The 24812-nt window shown below is 37.9% G+C and overlaps 1 long non-coding RNA gene across 1 annotated transcript; it reads right to left on the reverse strand.

The window, feature by feature from the left end:
- Window positions 1-793: 793 nt before the first annotated feature.
- LOC142150025 (uncharacterized) lies at window positions 794-7567 on the reverse strand. Its single transcript, XR_012690978.1, has 2 exons — window positions 7169-7567; window positions 794-1774 (listed from the first exon to the last, which is right to left on the reverse strand). It is a non-coding gene; the product is annotated as an uncharacterized LOC142150025 (long non-coding RNA).
- Window positions 7568-24812: the final 17245 nt, after the last annotated feature.

Genomic DNA, 24812 nt, shown 5'->3' on the forward strand with positions numbered 1-24812 from the left:
TTTACTATACATTACACCCTAAAATTACAGTTTGCAGTACAACATGTATTAAATACCAAAGCATTAAAGATATGCAAACTTCTCAGTACTAATGAGTGACATTTTAAAAAAAAAGTTTGTGTATTCACCTCATTCCATATATGGGTACACAATCTGTCATATTTAACAGATAAAATTGGGCTTTAGTGTTCCATGTATGATATAATTTATTCTGCCCTGAATTTCTTTTTGTTCAGCCCAGACTACTCTATTGTTATACCTCAACCACACCACAGAGAAGAATGAATTGACACTGCCATCATTCCCTCTCTATTTATAGACTTTAAATTGGAATTGAAAAGCAAAGAATGGAACCTAATATTCTCTTTCATCTTGTTCATCTCTAATTCCCACTAAATCATTAATTTAAATAATTGATTTAATCTATCAATACAATGATATTAGTGTATATAGAGATAGAGCTTCAAATATAATGTCCCTTCCCTTTTACAGGCACTCTTGGAAGTGATTTGTGCCCATTAATTTCTGCTTGTTTGATAAAAATAGGAATTCTAGGAATCGTGATTATCAAGTCTGAAAATCCTTTAAAATAATATTGTCAGAATAATATAATTTTTTTTAAATCATTTTTTAATACAAACTTACAATATTTTGTTCTGCAATTTGAAGTTACTGTATCTGTTGACATTGTTAGGGTAATTTTACCTCTCCTTTATCAAGTCCCTTCAGATATCAGTGAGATAAGATGCTGGTTAACCAGGAGATCAGTAATCAAGACACAGACATGGCAATGTCAAGATAGAACTGAGCTGTGCTCGTTTATTTCTGGCATACATTTATACATGAAAAAGCGTTTGATCTGGTTATAGAACAAAAACACATGATTGATATTTTCCTGAGTAAATATAAATCTTCTGACAAAGCTAGTTAGTTCTCTTCATGTCACTTTTATGGGTTCTTATCAACTTTCACTAGAGCCAGTACTCCCAATGTCCTCATCATCCATTATCCCATGTCCTAGGCCTCCATCCAGGGTCTTTGAGATAGTTCAAGGCTGGAGCTGGTGATTACACTGAATGTATTTTTAAGGCAAATACCAAGATTTTTAACTCCTTCACATATCATTATTACCATCATCATTGAGAACCTAGAAATGCTCTCACAATCTCCCTCCTTTTAATAATATATATAAAAGGTAAAAAATGTTAAGGCCTGAAATGGTGACATCTAACGCAGCCCAGACTAATTTTGTACAGTCTCTTGTGAGAAAGCAAGGGTCTTTCACCATTCACCCGGGACCGAGTACAGATATCAGCACTTCTGCCCCTGTTTATTCAAAAAGTATCTTTTCTTCATGCCTCTGCTGTAATCTCTGTATATCTTTTCTGAACGTACATGACATATACCAGTTCCATCCTATCAATATGATCAATACCACAGTGATAATAAGTAGTGGGTGTAATGCCCATACACAAACACTAGTGTTATGCTGCAACATACATGTTTGAAATACTGCAGTTTGTTGTGGGCAAACAGGTCCCATGTCTGTGTTATCACAGAGATCTAGGTTATGTGTCCAGTGTGACCAGCATCGTCTTGCAGTGTGATGGGTGCGCCCAGGAGTCTCGGTTCTGGAGTTTCACTGATGTGGGGGTGGTCAGCAAGACCTGATACGGACCCTCGAACCTTGGTTCAAAAGTTCTCCTCACGTGTTTCTTTAAGTACACCCAATCGCCAGGTTTCAGCTTATGCGGCTGTAGGTCTGAATCAGACTCTGGAAGTGAAGAAAATGCTAGAACATACAAATAGTTCAAATGGTCAGTTAGACTTCTCATATAGCTAGTCAAATCTCCATGTTTATGTTGTAATTGCTGTGAATAATAACACCCTGTCTTTGCTAGTGTTCCAAAAAGTATTTCATAAGGAGACCGCTTGCTATTCCTATTTGGCACAGTTCTTACACTGAACAAGGCTATGGGCAGGCATTCTGGCCATGGTTTTTTTTTTATTATTAGTTCAGCTATGATTTTCTGAATCTTTAGTTTCAATGTCCCATTCAACCTTTCTACTCGCCCACTAACCTGTGGTCTGTACGGCACATGAAAAGCTTGCTGTATGCCTAGATATGTCATTATGTGTTGCATTATTTCCCCTGTGAAGTGTGTGCCTCTATCTGATTCAATTACCTCAGGGACACCATACCTGCACACAATCTCACCAATCAGTCTTTACGCAGTTGCTTTTGCTGTTGCCTTGGCTACTGGCCAAGTCTCCGGTCATTTACTGAAAAGATCTGTACAGACTAGAACATATTCATATATTCCAGATTTAGGCAGTTGTATATAGTCTATCTGTAGTCTTTGAAAAGGATAAAAGGCTTTTGAAGTTGTACCTTGTGACGTTTTTACCCTTTTTCCTGGATTTGAAGTTCCACAGATCCAGCAGGCCTGAACATAGTCTGTAGCAGCGTTATTGAATCCTGGAGCTATCCAATGCTGATGGACCCCGCTAGTCATCTGTTCCTTCCCCAGGTGTGGCTGTCCATGAGCTATCTGTAACATGGGAGGGAACAAAACCTGTAGAAGACAAAGTTTATCATTCAGTTTCCACATTCCAGCTCAATCTTCTTGTGCTCCTAATCGTTTCCATCTTTCTTTCTCCAATGGTCCTGTTTGTTGTTGAAACTTTTTAAGATCAGTGTAGTCAGACATTTCTTTCTGTACTGTGTATACTTCTCTTTCAGGTTTTCTCTTAGCCACCTTTTTTTTTTTTTTTTTTGCTTCTGCATCTGCGCAACGTGTTCCCTTTTGAACTAAAAGTCTCATTCCTTGTATGTGCTTCTATTTTAATTACGGCAACCTTGTGTGGCAATTGCAATGCTCTAAACAAGTTTCTTATTAGACTGGCATGCTGTGCGTCCTTACCACTAGAAGTCTTGAAATCTCTGCTCTTCCATATTGGACCAAAGTCCTGCGTCACTCCCCAAGCATACCTGGAATCCGTGTAGATATTGGCAGTGATTCCTTCTGCATATTCCAATGCCTTGGTGAGTGCTATCAGTTCAGCAGCTTGTGCTGACAGTATCGATGATAGTGGTCCTGAGTCAACTACTTCATTTTCTGTAGTCACTGCGTATCCTGTAAATGGTGATCCGTTATCATAATACCTGGAACCATCTACATAAAGTACATACACAGCATTAGACAAGGGAGTGTCAGTAACATTTGGAAGAGACTGTGCTTCCATATCCATAAGAGCGAGGCAATCATGTGAAAAAGAAAAATTGTGGTTAATATTTTCACCCAATTCATCATCATCACCTTCACTATCACAATGTCTTTCTTCTGACGGCTCTTGTTCTTCACTATTATTCCCTTCTTTTGAACCTTGAGATTCATACATTAGGGGTAACAATGTTGCTGGATTTAATACTGTGCACCGTTTGACTGTGAAATGTGAAGCACTTAACAATGCTACCTCGAACTTAGTGAGTCTGGCTGCTGAAAGGTGTTTTTACCTGTTGTATCGCTTGTACTCTTTGTGGCGTCAGATGTTTAGTGTCCTATGAAATGCAGTGTCCTAAGAAAATTACCTTCTGTGCTGCTTGGAGCTTGGATTTAGACACTCTGCAGTCCTGCTTGGCCAAAAAGGTTAGTAGAGAAACAGTTTCTTCTTTACACTGTTGTTCACTTTCAGCAGCTATCAACAAGTCATCAACATACTGCAATAGTCAGGTAGTTTCAGGATATTGTGGTAACCAACCTTGTAAGACAGTTGACATTGCTTCAGAGAATTCTGAAGGGCTGGTGGCCTCTTCCTGGGGCAATCTGGTCCAGCAGTATTGTGTTCCTTCATGCAGAAAAGCCAGCATTTTCTGTGAATCGTTAGTTATTGGTACAGAAACGAAAGCATTTGCTAGATCTATAACTGTAAACCACATTGATGTAACAGGAATTTGGTTCAGCAAGGTATGTGGGTTTGGGACAATGGGTCTGTTCACAACCAGTTGTTTATTTATTTCTCTGAAATCGTGAATTAACCTGAATTCGGGAGCTCCTCCCTCTTACTGTTCTCTTACCTTGACTGGGAATAAAGGTGTGATAAAAGGTGATCGACATTTCTTTACTATACCTTTGTCTTGGTATTCTTGTAATTGTTTTGTGATTGCTTTATTCTGTAACAAAGTCAAAGAATATTGTTCAACACATATTAGTAGTGTGTTAGGTTTTAGTATAAGTTGTACCGGAGCAACTTTTAACAGTCCCACATCAGTTTTTTCCCTTTGACCATATTTTCTCAGGTACATCCTTCAGTCACTGTGGTAATGATGCCTCATCTTGAGATGTTTTTTTACTTGGTTGTATCAAAAACACCTGTACTGCTGCTTCTACCTGATTAGATATGTTGTCTGGAAGTTGACTGGTGCATTTCACCCTTTCTGGGGTGTATTTAATGCATGCTCTCATTAACTGTAATATGTCGGCACCCAGTAGATTTACAGGACAAGAGTTTGAAGTGAGAAACTCTATAGGGACAGGAGTACAGTCTTTGTTTACTTGTATCTTCACTTTTTTTACTTTTCCTAAGGTGTATAGGCTGTCCTGTCAACCCTGATGCTGTTACATAATCTGAGGTCACTTATTCTTGTGGTACTTGATCGTGTCTCAATACTGTTTGCCTTGCTCCTGTGTCAATTAGGCAGTCCAATTGTTGACCAGTGGGCAGTGTAATTTGCACTGTAGTTCCTCCTTCTTCAGAGGTGTTTACAAGAACTGGGCAAGGTGTTGACAACGGGGAGCCATATCTTCATTGATTGCTGCTTATGGTGCCCTGGGGACCGTCGGTTTCTCTTTGCTGCTGCTGCCATTTCTTGTATTTCCTGCAGTCCTTCTTTATGTGACCTGGTAATTTATATCAAAAACATCTGCCAGTCATGTCCTCACCTTGATTCCTTTGTCTTGCACTTACTGTTTCTGTTCCTTTTGGCTGCTGCCTTACTTGCCATGTTCCTTTCCCTGTACCAGGTGTACAGTTACCTGAGGAGGCTTTTGGGCCTTCTTTTCCATTTTTTTCTGCTTCCTGGTCCAGTCCTCCAAGTACCTGTAGCAAAGATTACATTTTCATAGACAATGCCTCAGGTCTGACGGTAAAGAGTTGGCTTCTTACCTCATTCTTTAAACCATTCAAAAACTTTTTCTTTAACATTCTTTGACCATCTGGGGTTTCTATAGAAAAACCATCATTTTGTCTGGTAGTTAGTTTATCCAAATACATCCTTACTGAATCATTTCTCTGTGTTATGTCTGGTGCTGCTGGTGCTTTTAATTTTTGTTTATGACACCACCATTGTTCTCTGGCTAGAAATTCAAGACCACTGTTATAGGTATTTCTTTCTTCTACAGGGGGTGCAGGATGAGTAATAGCCCCCCTGTCACCTTCTGGTGCTCTTGCTGTAAACCCCTGCTGTTAATTATTTGAGTCATCACTCCTATTATTAGCACCTTCGGCAGTATTAGCATCAAAGTTTGGGTTAGGCACCCTTTGTATTCTGACTGGATACATATTAGTGTGAGAATGCAATACCTGCTTTTCCGATGTTATTCTCCTTCTCACCCTCTGATTTGTTGTTCCTCTTAATGGACTGATATTGTGATTCTTCAACCGACTTACCATCATTGGTATCTTGTAAACATTTTCCTGTAAGAATTATCTGTACAAGGAGGTGCATTAGATTCCACATTGCAAACACTGTCTCTCAGGATAATCATTTATTTCATTATAAGCAGACTGAGAATGGATTTGACTTGGGGTTTGAAACGTGATTGATGGAGTGTTACCTGCGTCCACTGGGGTCACTGAATGAGTTTCTAATTGCGAATGCCCCTTTTGTGCTGCTAACTGTACTATGTGACCTGCCTGTTAAGGTACTAGTGGTGTATCTGGTCTATTGTCTGGTTTCTGCAGTGGAGCTGTAGGATCCACGTAAGGCATGTCTAATAGACCTGTACCTATGTGTGCATTCTCTCTTTTATTTTTTCTCATCTCTAATAATACTGTATACCACATGTTAACCACATATGCGTGTCCTTTTCTGTCTATCCATGCTTTATTGGTGTTTTGAAACCTTTTCCACTATTCTGGATCTAGTGTGCCCTCTAATGGGAAACCTGCTCTGTCAAATATTTGTTTTTAAATATTTGTTGTTGATTTTTTTTTTTAGAAATTTCTTTACTTCTCTGTATTCCTGTACCTTTGTTGGGTTTTATAAACCCAACAACCCTGCTAGCCCTGTGCACCCTAGTATTCAGAATTGATCAATTTCTGAATATACTGTACTGTTGGGTTGCTTTACCGCATGCACTCTTATAGCAGTTATCTGTATTTTACAGAGAATTATACCTCAATACCACCGTTCAAAAACCTCTTAATTCCTTCTATTCTGGCTGAAAAATATTTGCATACCATACAAAAAAATATAATAAAAAAACAAACAATAATAACAATTGTGCAAATCTCTGTTGCAGCTGTAACCATTTTTGCTTTCTTATTTCATAATCACCAGAATATCCTTTTACAATTTCATTACGTAACCCAGGTGGTAATTTCTTTATACTGTACAGACAGATAGCCTTCCCTTCAAGGGGTATGTGATTAACTTGCCAATATAGTAACATTTGAGACCAAAAATACCCTATATTTTGCTGCAATATATATCCTTATTTAAATGCACATTTAACATACAATAATATTGCTTTGCATCCACAACACATTCAAAAACAGTTCTATCAATTACAGCTTTCAGTGTAGAACAGTATCATCAGAATGCTTTCTAAGTATAACAGCACATGAACAGTCTGAGCAATAACCAAATGAATTATTAAAATGCAATCATGAGTAAATTCAACCATATAGTTAGCGCTTTTTATGCTCTCAAACAGATATCTGGGTTCAGGAAATCTCTCTTACCATATACAGATGAACAGCTTTTAGACACACAACAAGAATACTGGACAGAGAGTAAATCAGTGGAAAAATCACAGCTGAATTTACTCACCGTACGGGTTTGAGCTGTCCGTGATTCTAGCTGATGCTGCAAGCGTTATTTGTCATCTGTATAATTTGTCCGAGATCCCGGACGAGCCCCTACGTAATGTTAGGGTAATTTTACCTCTCCTTTATCAAGTCCCTTCAGATATCAGTGAGATAAGATGCTGGTTAACCAGGAGATCAGTAATCAAGACACAGACATGCCAATGTCAAGATAGAACTGAGCTGTGCTCGTTTATTTCTGGCATACATTTATACATGAAAAAGAGTTTGATCTGGTTATAGAACAAAAACACATGATTGATATTTTCCTGAGTAAATATAAATCTTCTGACAAAGCTAGTTAGTTCTCTTCATGTCACTTTTATGGGTTCTTATCAACTTTCACTGGAGCCAGTACTCCCAATGTCCTCATCATCCATTATCCCATGTCCTAGGCCTCCATCCGGGGTCTTTGAGATAGTTCAAGGCTGGAGCTGGTGATTACACTGAATGTATTTTTAAGGCAAATACCAAGATTTTTAACTCATTCACATATCATTATTACCATCATCATTGAGAACCTAGAAATGCTCTCACAACATCTGTCAACTTAATTTAGACAAAAAGAAGATTTTAAAAATAGGAAAATTCTAAAGTACAATTCTAAAACAAAGATTGATAGTTATCCATTGAACACTATGAGGAAAATGTATCAAGGTGAGAGTTTCCAGCGGGTTTGAAAAACCAATCAGATTCTTGCTACCATTTATTTAGTACATTCTACAAAATGATAGCTAGAATCTGATTGGTTGCTATAGGCAACATCTCCACTTTTCAAACCCACCAGAAAACTCTCACTTTGATATATTTACCCCTATGTGTTGTATTAATCTGTTAGACTGTTACTAAATTCATTTTATGAAATTGCAAAACAAAAAGGTGTACTAAATGTCATGTAATCATGCAAACTATACAACTAAACTGCTCTGCTGCATTTTAAAATATAACATTACTTACAATCAACCTCAACACATCGAGGCAAATCCCAGTAGCATTGTAAGAATGATTTATGGAACACATAGATTGTTTCCTTTGTATACTATAGAGACTTGTTCAAGGAATTCTGAGATATTTACAGTGTATTAGAGGCTAATTAGCTAGGTTGAAATTCCATCACCTGCCATTGCATTATTAAAAAGAAGCACAATGTGCATTTATAACATATTTCTGCACTATCAAAAGAAATGGAATGCCTTTTATTATTGCCATTTATTTATTCATCCTTTTTGCTTTTTATTAAAGGAAGTTTACATTTGCAGTTTTTCAATTAAAGATACCATACGGTACATGAATTGCCACAGAGAGCAAACTTGACCCCCGTGTTGCCACATCTTGCCCCTCTGCGGAGACAAAAATAGCCAGCTTACTATCATTCAAACACCTTCTCACACCCCCTTTCAGCCCCCTTGGTTACATACACCACTTATCTTTTTATATTTCAACTGTTAATATGTTCAAAACCATAATAACCCAGTGTTTTACTTTGGTTATATAATACAGTCTAAAGAATGAAGTTGGCGCGACTGTTGTGAGTTTAACAAAAATGGGTATGAATAGTGTTGGGTAATGTCACTATTTCTTCTCTGTAACTTAAGTGTGGCCAGTGTGTGAAACAAGGTTTAGGGCAAGCACCAACATGTATGTGCGTACATGTAAATCCAGGCCTGGGTGTATTAAAACTATTTTTGCTTTGAAATTTAATTTATTTTCTTTTTGTATATAAGATTACAGAGTATCTATGGGAGGAGTACACTGTCCAGCATCAACTCATCTAAATACCAGCAATGTTGCTATTTAGGCTGCTCAGCTGCCTAAATTTGTCAATGGTTGTCCTTAACATTAATATAAAAGCTGTGTATTACTTTTCTGAAAAATGTACAGGAAATAAGTGAAATGTTTATATTTAGCTAAATATTTCCATCATGCTCTCTTTTATCCTTTTGCAACAGGTCATTATGTTAGGATAAGGTTTCCTTTGTATCTGAAGCAGCAGTTGTGAGTGAAATTAATTAGCGAAAGGGGTCTCTTAGGATGTCTCCCATCCTGTAGTTTGGGAAGCCCACAAGGCCAGCAATCTGGGTACTCTTACAAGCTTAGACAAAAATTCTAAAATCACACATTGCTGCGCTGGAGGATACAATAGCTTTGCTTACAGCAAAGCATTTGCACTCCCTTAGACAAAAATTTACCTAAAATTATTAGCTCTTTGTAGTCAGCTCAATCAAACTTTATCGGTTTAAGCTTCCAACACTCTGCAATGGCTCCACCAGTGGAACTATGTACAGGGTGATAAAGCAGACTCAATCCTAGATGAAAAACTTAAATGTAAGAAAACAGAGTTGTCTCCATTAAAGATACTAAAGGGAGTCTACTCTATGACCACCAGAAGATAGCTGATCGGTTCCACAGCTTTTACTCTAACCTATACAATCTTAAAGCTGCAAAACCTTCTCCTTAATAGTAGAATCAAGAACTACCTGCAGAAATGTCTTCTTCCTTGCCTCTCCCTATCACAGCTAGCCAGGCTTAATACAGAAATAACTGCAGAAGAACTCAAACAATTATTATACTCAAGAATTCTGCACTCTAGGCCCAGAAATTTTCTCCAGTCCTCTTACTAAATCTGTCCAACTCCAGGCTCCAGTGCAAAAAAGTTTGCCGGGACCACCACCAGAGCATTGTAGTTATAACCAAAGAAGGCAGTGACCCCAGTCTATGCTCTAGTTACAGGCACATTTCACTACTCAAAATAGATGTTAAGCCATTCACCAAACTGTCTGTGGCTTCCTGCTTGCACTTGTCATATGCAGTATCATGTCCCCATATCAACAGAATTATATGAATGGACATAGAGGCATAACTATACATTTTAGTATGCTGAAAGAGAACATTACCCCTACCACCACCAACACCACCATATCTTCAGTGGCAGCGACTAGCCCTTTAAAAGTGCTAGACTTTTTTTCAAATCCTGTGCTGCCCTCGCCTACCCGATCTTGCAGCTTTGACCAGAGCTGGATTTAGACCTCATGGGGCCCTAGGCAAGAAACTGGTTAGGCGCCCCCCTCCCTGAAAAAATCCATAGCCCCTCACACACACATACAAATACGCTGGCCCCAAAAACACACAGTTGCCTAGTGGTAAATCCGGCCCTGACTTTGACTACCCTTCATTGCTACTGGTGTTTTAAGCTCAGTTTCCATTTGGACAGATACGCTGGCCCCTCACACACACTATACAAATACGCTGGCCCCAAAAACACACAGTTGCCTAGGTTGCCTAGTGGTAAATCCAGCCCTGGCTCTGACTACCCTTCATTGCTGCTGGTGTTTTAAGCTCAGTTTCTATTTGGACAGATCCTGGAATTGAGATGGTTACTCTTCACTTCCTGGAAAGCAGAGTCATGAGCAAAGACTAGGTTACTCTACTCCCATCCAGCCCAACATTAATATAATAGTATTTTTTGCTTAATAAATAGACTTTCCCCAAAACAGACTTAATTAAATTATTAGCCCCACATTCAATTAATATCTTCAAAATCTTCTAGTGCTAAATTAATAGAGCTACCACTAGACCATTCAATAGCCCCCACTACCACAATAACCCACTAATTAAAGAATAGCCCCCAACAATAAACGAATAGCCCCTGCCAGCCATTAAATTCATAGTGCCCACCCTTACAAGCTATGATGCGGGAGGGAGGACTGTCACAGACTGTGTCTATCACAGAGGATGTGGATATGGAGAGATGGCAGTTACAGACTCTGGGGTGGAGGGAGGGCTTTCCCACACTGGTTGGAGGACAGGGGAGGCTGTCAAACACTGACCGGAGGAACTGGGAGAGAAACTTTCACAGACAGGAGGGAGTCTGTCACACATGGAGGGGAGAGAGAGGGAGAGACTTACTGTCAGACATAGGGGAAAGACAGAAGGACAAATAGTCACTCTGGGATGGAGGGTTGAAACAAACAGCAAAGCTGCCCCATAGAGAGGATAGGTTGTCATATAAGTAGGAAGACAGAGGAGAGAGATGGATCAGATTGATCTGTGTAGCACATTCATTACTGTGGCTGGTTCTGGAAGAGGGGCAGCCACCAGGAAGTACAGCAATGTTAGGGCCCCATAGCCAGGAGCAGGAGCCTCCAGGACAGCCATGTATGAAGGAAACACAGAGAGTACAGCCATTGCATCTATCCCCTGCCTTGAACCTGGGGCAGCAGCACTAGACACAACCTAGACACAACACCCTCATTATGGACCTGAGTGGACAGATAGCTACCTCCAATAAGATCAGTGCGCTGATATTCTGCTGTTGTGAAACTGATTTTCTGCACATTTTTATCCCCAGCAACTTTAAAAATGGAACTAAAAAGGTCAAATGCATCTTAACACAAATACATTTAAAGAAAATGAAAATTATAAACCATCAATGAGTTTTGAGGGATGGAGGATTTTGGGAGGTGTTCCCAATTTAGCACATGCCACAAAATCTTTCTAGGTGCGCAAAACTGATGTCAGGTTTTGGGTGCTAGCCATTACTTTCACAGTTATAGACAGCATATAAGTGAATATAGAAGGCACATACTTATTATTTTATTTTAAGTGATACAACAATCTTATTATCTCTTAAAACGTTCATAAATAAATTATACCTGCTTTAAAAACACTGGATATACTGTTGTCAGGTCCACAGTAGGTTGTGAAATAGTATTATATTTATTTTTGGATTGAAACACAATGAGCTATATAAGCATGTATGTGTAGATTCCACAGAATATTCCAACATTGGCAGTACAGTTGAATCTAAACAAAGAAAGCCACATAAAAATAAATATTACACTGGAAATAAGATTACATTACTGATGAATTAAACACAGTCAACTAGGTAATGTGAATTATTCATTCATTTCAAGGAGTAACATAGTGACCTTTTATTGCAAACATTGGTTCACTTTAGGTAAAAATTAAGAATTTATAAAACTTGGAAGCCCCGCATATTAAGTTACATTTGGAAAGGATATATTTCTAAAAGACCTATTAGTACAGTCACAAAGATATTTTTTCTTGCAACAAATTAGCGTCATAATGAGGTTTGATTGGAGACGTAGTGTCTGCAAGACATCCCAGAGGAATGGGGATCCCCTACTCCTGGGCAATGTGCCGAACTGTGCTGCACTGTTAAATGCAAATGTAAATGAAAGAAAATAGTAATTCTCCTTATTCATGAGGCCAGCACTTATTTAAAATGAGCTGCCAGAGACTCTTAGTCGGCTCCCTTCGTACTTTACAACAGCACCTTTCATTGTCAAATGCTTTGAGGATTAGTTTGCTTGCAGAAAATTCATTGATAAACAAAACTGTGCAAAATGTTCAGGCAAAAAAGTGTGTGTGTGTGTGTGTGTGTGTGTGTGTATATTACTGTAAATAACATTTGAAAAGGTTTAGGTGGTATTCAAACTTCATATCTGTAAAACAAAATTGCTGTGTCTAATAAAAAGTTTAGTAATACAAACATGAATAATATTCCAATAGTCCACAGCATATTTTACTGACGTTGCTTATTACCCATTTTTTCCATCTCTCTTACTTGGTATAACTTGTTTCATGCAGAGCAGTACTTAGGGGATTTTTTTCCAGTATTGTGCACTTTTTCCAACCAAAATCTTTAATCACAATGTTTCTTTTTCCATAACTCAAACACCCGATATAACTAAATTATCAAGACAAGTATAAAAATGGCTCTAAAATTTGTTTTGCCTTATTTGGGTCCTCAACTGAAGCATGGAAAGGATTTTATGGCATTTTCGATGCTAACTTATGAGACCACTAAAAGACTCACACAAGCAGGGCCGCCCACAAGAATTCTGGGTCTCCAGACAATTTTTCATCCTGGATCCACCTCTCACTAAGAGATGAGTGTGAAAAATGTGAATAAAATTAAGTTTATAACAATAATTTTGTTATGGATTGCATAAAGTAAACAACTGGTGGGTTAGAACTTAGAACATAGACTCATTTTCTAAAAAGTTTCTTTATATGAAAGTTTTTGCAAAAATAGCCATGGTGCTCCTTAGGTCATGGACAACCAACATGTGTTCCCTCTATTTCTTCTTGTGGTCCTTTCCACAAGTGTTCAGAATAATGAAGAATAGGACAACACACTGCGTTCATTAGGTATACAAGTCTTTCTCATTTTAAATGCTGTGACTCCTCTACCAAAATCCTGCATTTAAACATCTGTTTATAAATCTGCTATATATAATACATATATTGTGCTGCTATGTGGTAGAGGCAGGTGTGGTGATCCCAGTAGAGAAGTGAAAGAGACAGGTCTCAATACCAGCTGCCACTCCTATTGCTACCCCTCTGATCTTCAGCCTGTTGATAATTACTGTAGCCCCCATGCAGCATAAATATACAGTAAATTGTACTAACATGTTATAGAATGTGGATTTGTTTTCCATTTGGAAGGGCTAGATATTATTTTATCATGTCCACACTGAGAATGGACAAGAGAAGTATTCTGCCTTAAATTCAGTTTTCAGATCAATGTGAGTAGAACAAGGATTTTGTCTTGGAAGAATAGAGAAACATAGTAAAGAATGTTAGTAAACTTATTAGCATGTTCTGAGGATAAAAGCAAAATGTTCACATATTTTATGTATAATTAATTTTTAATATTCTTATATATATTTTTTTTTTCAATAGCATGGGATGACAAAGATATATTGTCCAAATCAAAGTTGGGGGGTTTCACTTGGGATCTAGAGGAAGGGGTGCTAAACTGTCCCAGACACACCTGAGATGTCGGCACTCTGCATGTAGATTCCTGGCCCTTATTTTCGAAAGCAGTGCTTACACTTTCCAGGACGTAAATACCGAACCATCAGGACAAAAGCAAAACAAACAGTGGATGCAATAGCATAATACAGGAAACAACTCCAAATAGCAATAACACAATAAAACATGATGTTTTGGGACAGCAAGTCCCTTCATCATGTAAATGTAAAAGCAACGTAGTGGACATATTTATATAGAATTCAACCAATTATGTATTGTCAAAGGTCACCTGATCACTGTATCACCACACATGATAACTTAACCCATTCACAGTAGACACAAATTGTTCATTAATAAAATAAACAATTTGACTCTTAGGGGGGGATTCAAATAGCGCAAAGTGTCTTGCGGGCATTCTGGGGACACTTCATTGTGGATATTTTTAAAGAAATATCCGCTCATTTTTACTTGCTCCACATAGAGGTGTGAAAATAAATTAGCGGATATTTTTACTGTAGTAACAGTAAAAATGCTCAGCTGCTAATTGAATCTGCACCTTAAACCAATATTTTACCATGAATTATTAGGACTATATGCTGCTCGCAATAATATTGCTATTTAATAATGATGTGATATTATCATGTGGAGCATTGATCAGGTGATTTCAATGGCACATTACTTAATACTTTATGAAATATATAATAATGATAATTGAACATTACAAAAAATGTCAACTCACTAATATACAAATATAGCAATAATAATAATATCAAGAAAATTACATGAGTACCCAGATAGAGAGAGTTTTACAATGAAGGCAGAAGGAGAAATGGGGGTATGGCATACCACCGTATACACCCCCACTTCTTCCACTGGTCAGTAGTAAATGCTAAAGTCACATTACCATATTTGAACACAATATAATAACGTAAAAAAGTGTCATATGCACAAGAGAAAAAGTGCCTTGAGTTATTTATAAATCTGTAAATTTCATTTGCAATATAAAATGTAATTGAATACAAACAAAAACATAAATTAAATTCTACTAAATAAAAATTGCATTTCACAAATAAAAAATAATACCTGAATATATTTAAATAATAATAATTCAATTATGTAATGTGAATAGATGGTCACAATTTCATATAATATACCCACAATGCTAATGATTTAAGTACTATCTGCTGGAGATGAAGTGAAGTTTATTAGAAGATGCAATCAGTAGTGGCTGGTCAGTGTTGCTGATAGTCATCATCATTATTGTGCATCATTGAACCAAAATTCCAGTACCTGCAAAAGTTACGCCTCCTAAAATGTGTATCTGTGAATGCGTCCACATTTCATTGTATATCAATTATGTTAATATTTCCTTACTGTACTTGCTTTACTCTTCCGACTCTCTAGTTGTAAATATACTTAATTCAGCAATATGCAATGTAACACCCCCTTACCTCAGCGCTCATCTTCTTTAAGCAACTTTGCGCTGGTGACTCGAATCTCAGCAGTGCCTCCAATGTAACACCCCCTTTCCTCCGGCTAGAGCGTGTGTACTAGTCTTTGTCTGTCATGTCTTCAAATAGAATCTTTACCTTGTATTCATTTTCACACTGTGCCTCCACCTTGGTCTAAGTACTGTAGGCGCTTCGTGGGGTAGTGTTCTGAAGTTAGCAACACCAGAGAGAGACCAAGGTACCCTCTACCCCACTACACTGGACCGCAGGCACACACAAAGGAAACATTATCACACCAAACTGGTCTTTAGAAGCCACACTGGCATATTTATTACTGAGGCATGGACCTCTAAAGGTTTTTTTAAGTAGATTTTATATGAAAAAAAGATTACTTTAGTTTGGAACAAAATGGTCACATGTAACTTATCAACGATATTGACTAGTATTTAATCTACGATATACACAGGCCTCTCTAGTTTACTGTAGCTAAGAGTTACCTCTTTACCTTCATCCTGAAAGGTCGCTCCAATTGGTGCTACCTTCCTAGAGGTGTGGAGCCTAATGGAGAGGGAGTATGGGCTTAGCAGCTCCCTAACTGCAGGTCACAGTCCTCACAGAGGGTGACGAGCAAAACTGGAGAGAGAACCTAGTATGCAGGGACTGGAACAGTGGGAAGTGGGAGCCCTTAGAGTCTGAAAGACCAAGAGGTGAGATGTTCTGCAACTGTGGTTGCCGTATAAGTCCTGTGGAGCTGGGACTGCCCTAGTGACAGAATGACAGAGAGGTGAGATGTTCTGCTACTGTGGTTGCTATAGAAGTCCTATAGAGATGAGAAGCCCCTAGAGTCCGGATGACTGAGAGGTGAGATGTTCTGCAACTGTCTGTTAGCTGAGTGAAGCACCAGAGCATCAAGTGCAGATTGATAGTGAGATCTTCTGGCAGACAGTCAGGAAGAAGCATAGAAGAATGGGAGAATAACACAGCACAGGGATACTGCAGGATAACAGAGAGAAACTGGAGCCAAAACCTGGGAGCGACTGGTCAGTGTGAGAGACCTGAAGATTGCACCATTTGCCTGTAGGAGGTGCTTGTTCCCTACCTTACTAATAAAGAAAGTATCAGTGAAATAAACATGGATTACTTATCAGTATTGCTCCCAGACTCTGGATCCCAAAATGGCTCCTCTCTGCACAGACGTCCGGTAACGCTTTATCTCTCTCTGCCCAGCTGTCCTCTGCTCTCTTTCAGACCACTCAGACTTTTCCTAAGATCTCTGTTATAATGTATTCTAGTGCCAGTGGACCCGGCGCTAGAATACATTATAGAGGCGTGGGGTCCACCCATTGCCACTTTAAAAGCGCCAATCGCACTGTGACCACTGTGCCAGGTTAGCAGTGGCTGGATTTTCTCTACTCGCAATTTACAGCTGAAGGGTATAACTGCTGCCGGAGAGACAGCTGATCTAAACAATGGTATGTAGATATTTATTCACTGTCGCATTCATGCTCATCGTGATTTTTATGTCGCTGTTCTTCTTGTTGTTATTTTAGTCATCGCCAATATGTACCCCACCACTACAGTATATGCAACCAGAATGGCGTAGAAAGGATAATTTGCACTTTGCTAGCTATATATATTTCCTCTCATTCCAAACAAAGCAGTATTTCTATATTTTACAGCTGTACATAACACCATGCATAATGCATACATTATGATATGGTTATGTTAACTATCCAAATTTTATATAACAAGTGTAATTTATACATTTTCTTCAGTTAATGATATTGCAATTCTAGGTTTCTTAATTGTGCCAGATTAGAAGCATTGAGTCTATGAGCCATTGCATTTCTCAGTGGACATCCACCATCTGTTAACGTTGAAAAAGGGTTAATGATTAGTCCGTAATGTAATGTTCAGTACGTTATATATCCAATGACATTTCAATAGAATTTATATCTATGACAGTGACATTTTAACATGAAACGCTTTGCTTTGTCCTCAAATTTTTATAAAATGTAAATATGAAATAAATATATATATATATATACCATTTTATTATCATTTAACATTGAAGGAACATAGGTTTTATAATTAAGTATTTTAACATTAATAAATATAGTAATGTTACATTTTTTATATCAGCAATTTTCCTTAAAAGTTCCTTGTAAATTGGACAACACATCATAATTTAAACAGTAGCAAGAACTAGCCCTAAAACATTAGATACTTATTAAGCAATAAGTGAAATATATGGCTTTATGTAAAATGTATGCTGACATACTGTATAAAAAATGCTTTCAACAAGATAGAGAAACACAGATAGATAGATATTTTCTATTTTTTTATATAATTTTGTAGCATAAGACAGACCTTGTATGTCAGGGTAAGGTGATAGTATGAGTAGCCGTACAAATAATATTGACATATTTAGAAGAAGACCCCTTTAACATTGGAACTCACTTCCTAGTAAATATTTTCACTTTGTTAATTGAAAAGTTTCAAAACCCTTTAATAAGCTGTAAATCATGTTGAAAAAGTTTCTCCTAATTTGTTGAATTTGTATGCTTTGCTCGCATAGACAAGATACTAAAGGATACATGCAACCCTGTATGTGTAGTGGATGGGATAGGAATGGAGAGCAGCCTCTCACTGGTAAAATTATAGCAATGCCATTTGTATGATAGTCATGCCCACTCTGACATGTGGTGTAGAAATAAGAAATATCCCCTGTATAAATCCTGTGTTTGCTTCTGCCCTACCACCCCCACCTCTCCATCAGTACTATGCGGTATGTCAGAAGGAAAAGAGAATAATTTGGATCTGAAGATGTTTGTGAGTGTATTCTCGATTGAGGAGTTGTCTTGTTGGGATTTTATTTGAGTGTTTAGATAGGGATAGATAGATAAATAGATAGATAGATAGATAGATAGATAGATAGATAGATAGATAGATAGATAGATAGATGCCACAATTCATAATTGCTTTTGATTCTTTAATCTCTAAACAGATGTTTCAAAATGGTCCATTTCATTTTTATTACTTTTTATCTAATTGGTATGTATTGTATTTGCTGTTACTCGTTTCTCACTAGTTTTCACAAAACCGGTGGGCTTTGCATACCATCTGTTCAGCTTTCTGGACCTGAACATCATTTAGACTTTTCCTTCATAGCTTTTTCGTGTACATAATGGCAATCATGCTTTCATCTGTGTTCATTTTATTTGGCTCAAACATTTAATTAATACATTTGATTTACAACATATCTGAAAAAAATAAATGATAACTTTAATTTTAACTGTCAATAATAAGTCTGAAATTTATGGCTTGTAGAAAAGACAAAGTATGGAGCAAAATTCCATCTACAACAAGAGAAAATAGAAACCCAGTTTAGATATCATGGTACAAATAATATAGTTTGTTAAATTTGTTAGCTTTGCCAAATGTTGATTATAAAAAGGCAGTTACCCCAGGGCAGTTAAATTGTGTTTAAGTTAACAATGATTTGGATTTAACAATAATTAGCAGCTAATATGCTCTTCCAACACACCGTTTAGGTGGCTGCCCAGTGTCGTTTTTGTTTTTGCATTAAATGTTATCAAAATCCATATAGTAGAAGGCCCAGAACAGGCCCTCTGGTTCAAAGTTCTGGCCAGCATACACCAACGGAAGGCCTGATCGTGACCTCAACCCCTTTGTAGGTCTCCTTCTCCCTCCAGTCTGTGAAGCTTTCGTCCAAATCCATCCAGTGGAAGGGTCAGAACAGGCTCCCCGGGTCAAAGTTCTGGTCAGTGTACACCAGCGGGTGGTCTGACTGGGACCTCAACCCCCTGGTATGTCTTCTGGGATTCAATGTTACCAGTCTGTGAAGTCTTCGTCCAAGTCCATCCAGTGTAAGGCTCAGAACAGGCTCCCTTGATCAAAGTTCTGCCCAACTTACACCAACGGGAGGCCCGACTGGGACTCCAAACCCCCATAAAATCTGCCCAGTATCCAAGTGGACCACTTCATGTTGGTTTCATCCTAATAGGTGCAGCGATGTCCAAACGCAAGCAAACTAAATCCATCCAGTGAACGGCACAGAACAGGCTCCCCAGTTCAATGTTCTGTCCAGCGTACTCCAACGGGAGGTCCGACTGAGACCTACACTCCCTAGTATGTCTTCTGCAATCAATCCAATCTTAAAAGTCTTTTGAAATTTTCGTCCAAATCCATCCAGTGGAAGACTCACAACAGGCTCCGCGGGTCAACTTTCTGGCCAATGTACATCAACAGAAGGTCCGACTGGGTCCCCAGACCCCTTAAAATCTGTCCGGGATCCCACTGGACTACCTCGCATTGGTTTCATCCAAATTAGTGCAGGGGTGTCAAAGATATTCGCCTACAAACATACAAACAAACTTTTTCTTTTACATAGATAGATAGATAGATAGATAGATAAATAGATATATTATATACAACTATGTACATAAACCCTGAAGCAGGTGCGGTTTAAGAAATCCATAGGCCTGTGTACAATATTAGTGTTTGGGCTCCCTCTCATTTTAGAATGAAGAATTTTGACAGATGGAGTGTACGCTCTGCTGCCAATATTTGACACTGATAGACGTGCTGTAGTTTGCAGTTTGAATTTCAGTAAACACTTTACATCCCTCTGCCTCACAACACTGGGGTCATGAGTTCGATTCCCGACCATGGCCTTATCTGTGTGGAGTTTGTATGTTCTCCCTGTGTTTGCGTGGGTTTCCTCCGGGTGCTCCGGTTTCCTCCCACACTCCAAAAAACATACTGGTAGGTTAATTGGCTGCTATCAAAATTGACCCTAGTCTCTCCCTCTCTGTCTGTCTCCCTTTCTGTCTGTCTGTGTGTGTCTATATTAGCAAATTTAGACTGTAAGCTCCAATGGGGCAGGGACTGATGTGAATGAGTTCTCTGTACAGCGCTGCGGAATTAGTGGCGCTATATAAATAAATGATGATGATGATGATGATGATGATATGAAAGGGAAATTATGATGATACAGTTCCGTTAACTGATAAAATCATTTTACCAGTTACTCAGTGGATGCTGCCATTTTTGTTATTATTTCAACTTCCAAGTCATTGAGCTGAATGGAAAAATAAATCGCATTGTTAACAGCAATATATGATACAGTATACTGGTTTAGACCCTTTACATCTGTTTCTTTGTTACATTGCCGCACTGGAGAAGCTACAATCCCTGCACTGGATTATAGACACTGATAGGCTTGGAGCACACCCCTGGTGGAAAGTCAAATGAAACGGGTTGCAAGGGGCCCACCAAATGGGTGCAGAGACTTATGGCCCTGTATACTGCACACCATGCACCCCTGGTAGATATTACTGGCCTGAAGGTAAGGTGCACCCATCAATATTGACCTGATGTTCTATGACAGGTTTTTGTTAAATAGAAGCTTATGGTGGAGTGTTCCCTACCCCTCTGTCAAACATGGTGGGTAGGTTATGAAATGGTGAATACAAAATTTGCGACACTTAGAATGACAGTAAAATGCAGATTCCCTAATCCCAACATGTAGGAAAATAGAGACTTATTGAAATAGTTACAGACAACATTTACGGCAAGCTTGCTTTAAACGCCGGCAGGAGAACAAGCCAGCACTGTAATGGTTGTCAATTAAAATAGCAACAGTTACATATCTGGTATTAAGGGAGCAATGTGAGGACCTGGCATCTGTATAATGTCTAACCCTTTGTAAAAAAACATTATACAGGCGCCTGTATAAAGTTTTTTAGGGTTGCGCGCAGGTTTGATAACCTGTGCCTTCACTAATATGCACAGATGCAATTTAAATATATTCACCCATATTTAGAGTTGTGTTACACTTACACACATTTTCATTTTAAATACAAGCATAACTGACATGAAAAGTAATACATGCATTGCAATTCTGTCCCTAAACATGTGGGCAGCTCAGTGGGTCATGGTTAGCTTCTTACCTTTATTGAATGGCACTTGAATGCCTCTGATGCTCCTCTCAAAATGTAAGAAGCCACAAAGGTTAAATATATGTAACCAATATTAGGAATGGGTATACTGATATTGAGTAATTGAGTTGTCTTTTATTCCCCTCAGATACTTCCTACCAACATGACAAGTTCATGTTTGAGGTCAGTAGGTGCCCAAAAACAATTGATAACTCCATTCATCCTCTGATGACCTGACAAAATGTTTTATTTCATCTTGGCCTTTAGGACCTGAATGATGAAATTATATGTTTTCCTAACAATTATTAGATTAGGAAAAATGAGAATATATGCAGCCCTTGAAAGTTAAAGTGAAAAGCCAGGGGGATGGAAGGAAGACATTAAACAATGGTGAAAACATTGACTGATCATTCATTGCACAGCCTTGTTCAGCTAATAAAAAGTTTATTTTGGTATCTAGTCTTGAAGTGTATTAAAGTAATACCTTCAAAATTATATACAATGGGAACCAAAGTAAGGGAGACAAGTGTCCTTGTTCGTATTATTAGAGTAATAGATAGTGTGTCAAAAAAATCTTGTTGCTCAGTATTTGAAGATAATCCCTTTTAAAGATAATCCCTTTGCAAAATAGAAAGAATCAGTTATGCAAAGAGAATCTTATAGAGCAGTGATGGGCAACAAGCAGCCTCCAGCTCCTTCCTGCTTTATATTCCACCTGTCCCAGCTCTTATTCTCTGCTTTATGCCCCATCAAGATTCACTGGTAGTCCCAACTTTTATTTAATAAGAGCTAAGCCAATAGATGAAGCTCAGTGGGTAATAAAGCAGAGACTACAACTGAACTTTATATTATTCTTTGCCTGGGGAAAGGAGATTCCACCAACATGTGACCTCCTCTGCCTTACGTGACCTCCTCTGCCTTACGTGATGTGCTCTGCCTTACGTGTCCTCCTCTGCCTTACGTGACCTCCTTTGCCTTACGTGACCTCCTCTGCCTTACGTGTCCTCCTCTGCCTTACGTGACCTCCTTTGCCTTACGTGACCTCCTCTGCCTTACGTGACCTCCTCTGCCTTACGTGACTTCCTCTGCCTTATGTGACCTCCTCTGCCTTACGTGACCTCCTCTGCCTTACGTGACCTCTTCTGCCTTTTGTAACCTCCTCTGCATAACACAGGTAGGTCATGCAGCACCTGCAGCACATCTGTGATTAGAAGAGCGACATGCAGTCTGCACCACATGATCTTCCTCCATGGGAAAAAACTGCATGATACCTGAAAGGCCTGTTATGCACCAGTGTGCTGCCAAGTTGTTGTTTATGTTTGATTCTGTTTACACATGGGAATAGACATTTTCTATCATGGGGCACATTAAATACAGCATGCACAAGAGTTTAATGAAATCCTCGCTGCAGAATTGTGTTGTAGCTGTTCCAGCCTTACAGCCAACTTTCAAAAAATGGTGAAAATTCTGGCCACCCAGATGTCACAATTAATTGTCAGATTTGTTTGCTATAGCTTGTAACACTTATTTATCTTACAATAAATATCTATTGATATGTTATTATAGATTGGTGTCTAATTCTTTCTTTAAATGTATTAGCTGAGTTTTGAGATTATATGTGGCCCCTTTTTGAAGGTTAGCGGGCTGCACAGTTGCCCTTGAAGTGTATCAGGTTGCCCATCACTGCTACAGAGTAACCATCATAAAAGATACAACTGTTATGACAATGCATTTAATGCATCTCATTTCATGCAAGGTTACAGTGAAAACTGCAGTGGTTAAAATTGGGTGTAGGCACTATGTACATGAAAGGGATGTTATGTAAATTTTCAGGATTATACCCTTTCTTTCTATCACATGGATGGCAGAATTCGATTGTGTATTTTATCTCTTTAGATCTTTTCATTTCTTGTTGTGATTAGTGCAATAAATAGCCTTGTATGAGGTATTAATGATGTCCAGGGGCCTGAAAATACATTTTGCTTGTAAATTATTTAAAACATGTTTCATTTTGTAATTATTGCTGTACTATTACATTGTAATTACCTTAGAAGCTAGAGCCAATGCTAAATCTGTACAGACCATTTCACGTTTGTAAATAGTTAATCCAAGTCTCATTTTTTAAAGTGTCAACTAAGAGGATTTGCATTTATCTTGTTAGTAATGCTGGTCCAGATGCAGCTATATGTTGACTAACAAATGTGGTAACCATAGTGACAAATTAATTGTAGTTTATATCCATGCCTAAAGCAGACATGTGTACGTATTTCCACTAGAAAGTCAAGGCTCTGGTCACACAAGTGTTTTGTCTATGTTTATTTCAATTATTCTTTTCTGCCTTTTTCTGTGTGTTTTGCTTGTATTCCCTGTTTTTCTGCTTATCCCTTTTTAACACAAATTTACATGAACAATAACTGATGAGAAATTAAAATTGAAAAAATAAAACAAAAGTCTGTTTTTACACCTTAGACCAACATGTTATTGGCACATTGCATTTTTTTCTGTTTTCCAAACAGGGCACAGTAATGAAAATGAGCTTGTAAATCCAGGTCCAAAATATGCTTTCTATTCGAATGTTGCTTTCACCAATGGATATGTGTAGCCTGCTTATCATTTGTCATCTTTTTTTTAAAGCTTTTCTTTATAAAATTACTACCGGTATTTTATCACAATCATTCAAGCTATCTTTTTTATAGGCCAAGACAGGAATATGCTTTAGAGCAGACAAGAGAGATAAATTGTTTTAGCCAGATTCTTACATTACAGAATTAATGTGCTCTATTTTTAGAGATCTAAATATATCACTTAACAAAGCACATCAATGCTTAGCAAGGAAACTGTATTTAAAAAGTATATATTTCTAAAATATTTATAATTCTATAGGCTATTGAAAATTGGTCTTGTTACTATGGAAATGTTGTTATGTTTTATTTTAACAGTCATTTTACCTTCAGGCAAGAGCAACGGTTGAACTTCAACAGCACCACCTAGTGGACACTATTCAAATATTGTGGGGGAAATTAGAATTTTCTTTATAAGGAATATCAGTTCAGACAACCAGGGTTCATCCACCGTGAGGTTTATTATTATAATAAGAAATATTTCATGTATATTTTCACTGCAAAGTTAAAATTTGCAGCAATAAAATGGATAAAATAAAATATTGACATTTCTAACAAAATGTAAAAATGCTAAGCCATTTCCAAATGCTACATGTTTTATTTTCGGTATAAAATGTAAATTGGTAAACGTAAAAAATAAGTACATAATAACAATAAACGTGAGTTACTTTATATCATACCTTTTCTGTATCATGGGATGTAAACAAAGAAATATCTAGTGCTGCACATTAAGCATAAACATGTAAAAGGTTGCAGTCCCTAGAGAGAGACCTTTATTTGCTTTGTGGTGGAATAAGCAGGCATTCTGACTCCATTTATTCACATTGTTCAAGTGCTTATGAAAGCTTCTGAACAGCCTGATCTGTAAATGATTGAACTGACAATTCTCTGGAGCTCTTAGTACAAAT

This window comes from Mixophyes fleayi, chromosome 4 (assembly GCF_038048845.1).
Source record: "Mixophyes fleayi isolate aMixFle1 chromosome 4, aMixFle1.hap1, whole genome shotgun sequence".
NCBI lineage: Eukaryota > Metazoa > Chordata > Amphibia > Anura > Limnodynastidae > Mixophyes > Mixophyes fleayi.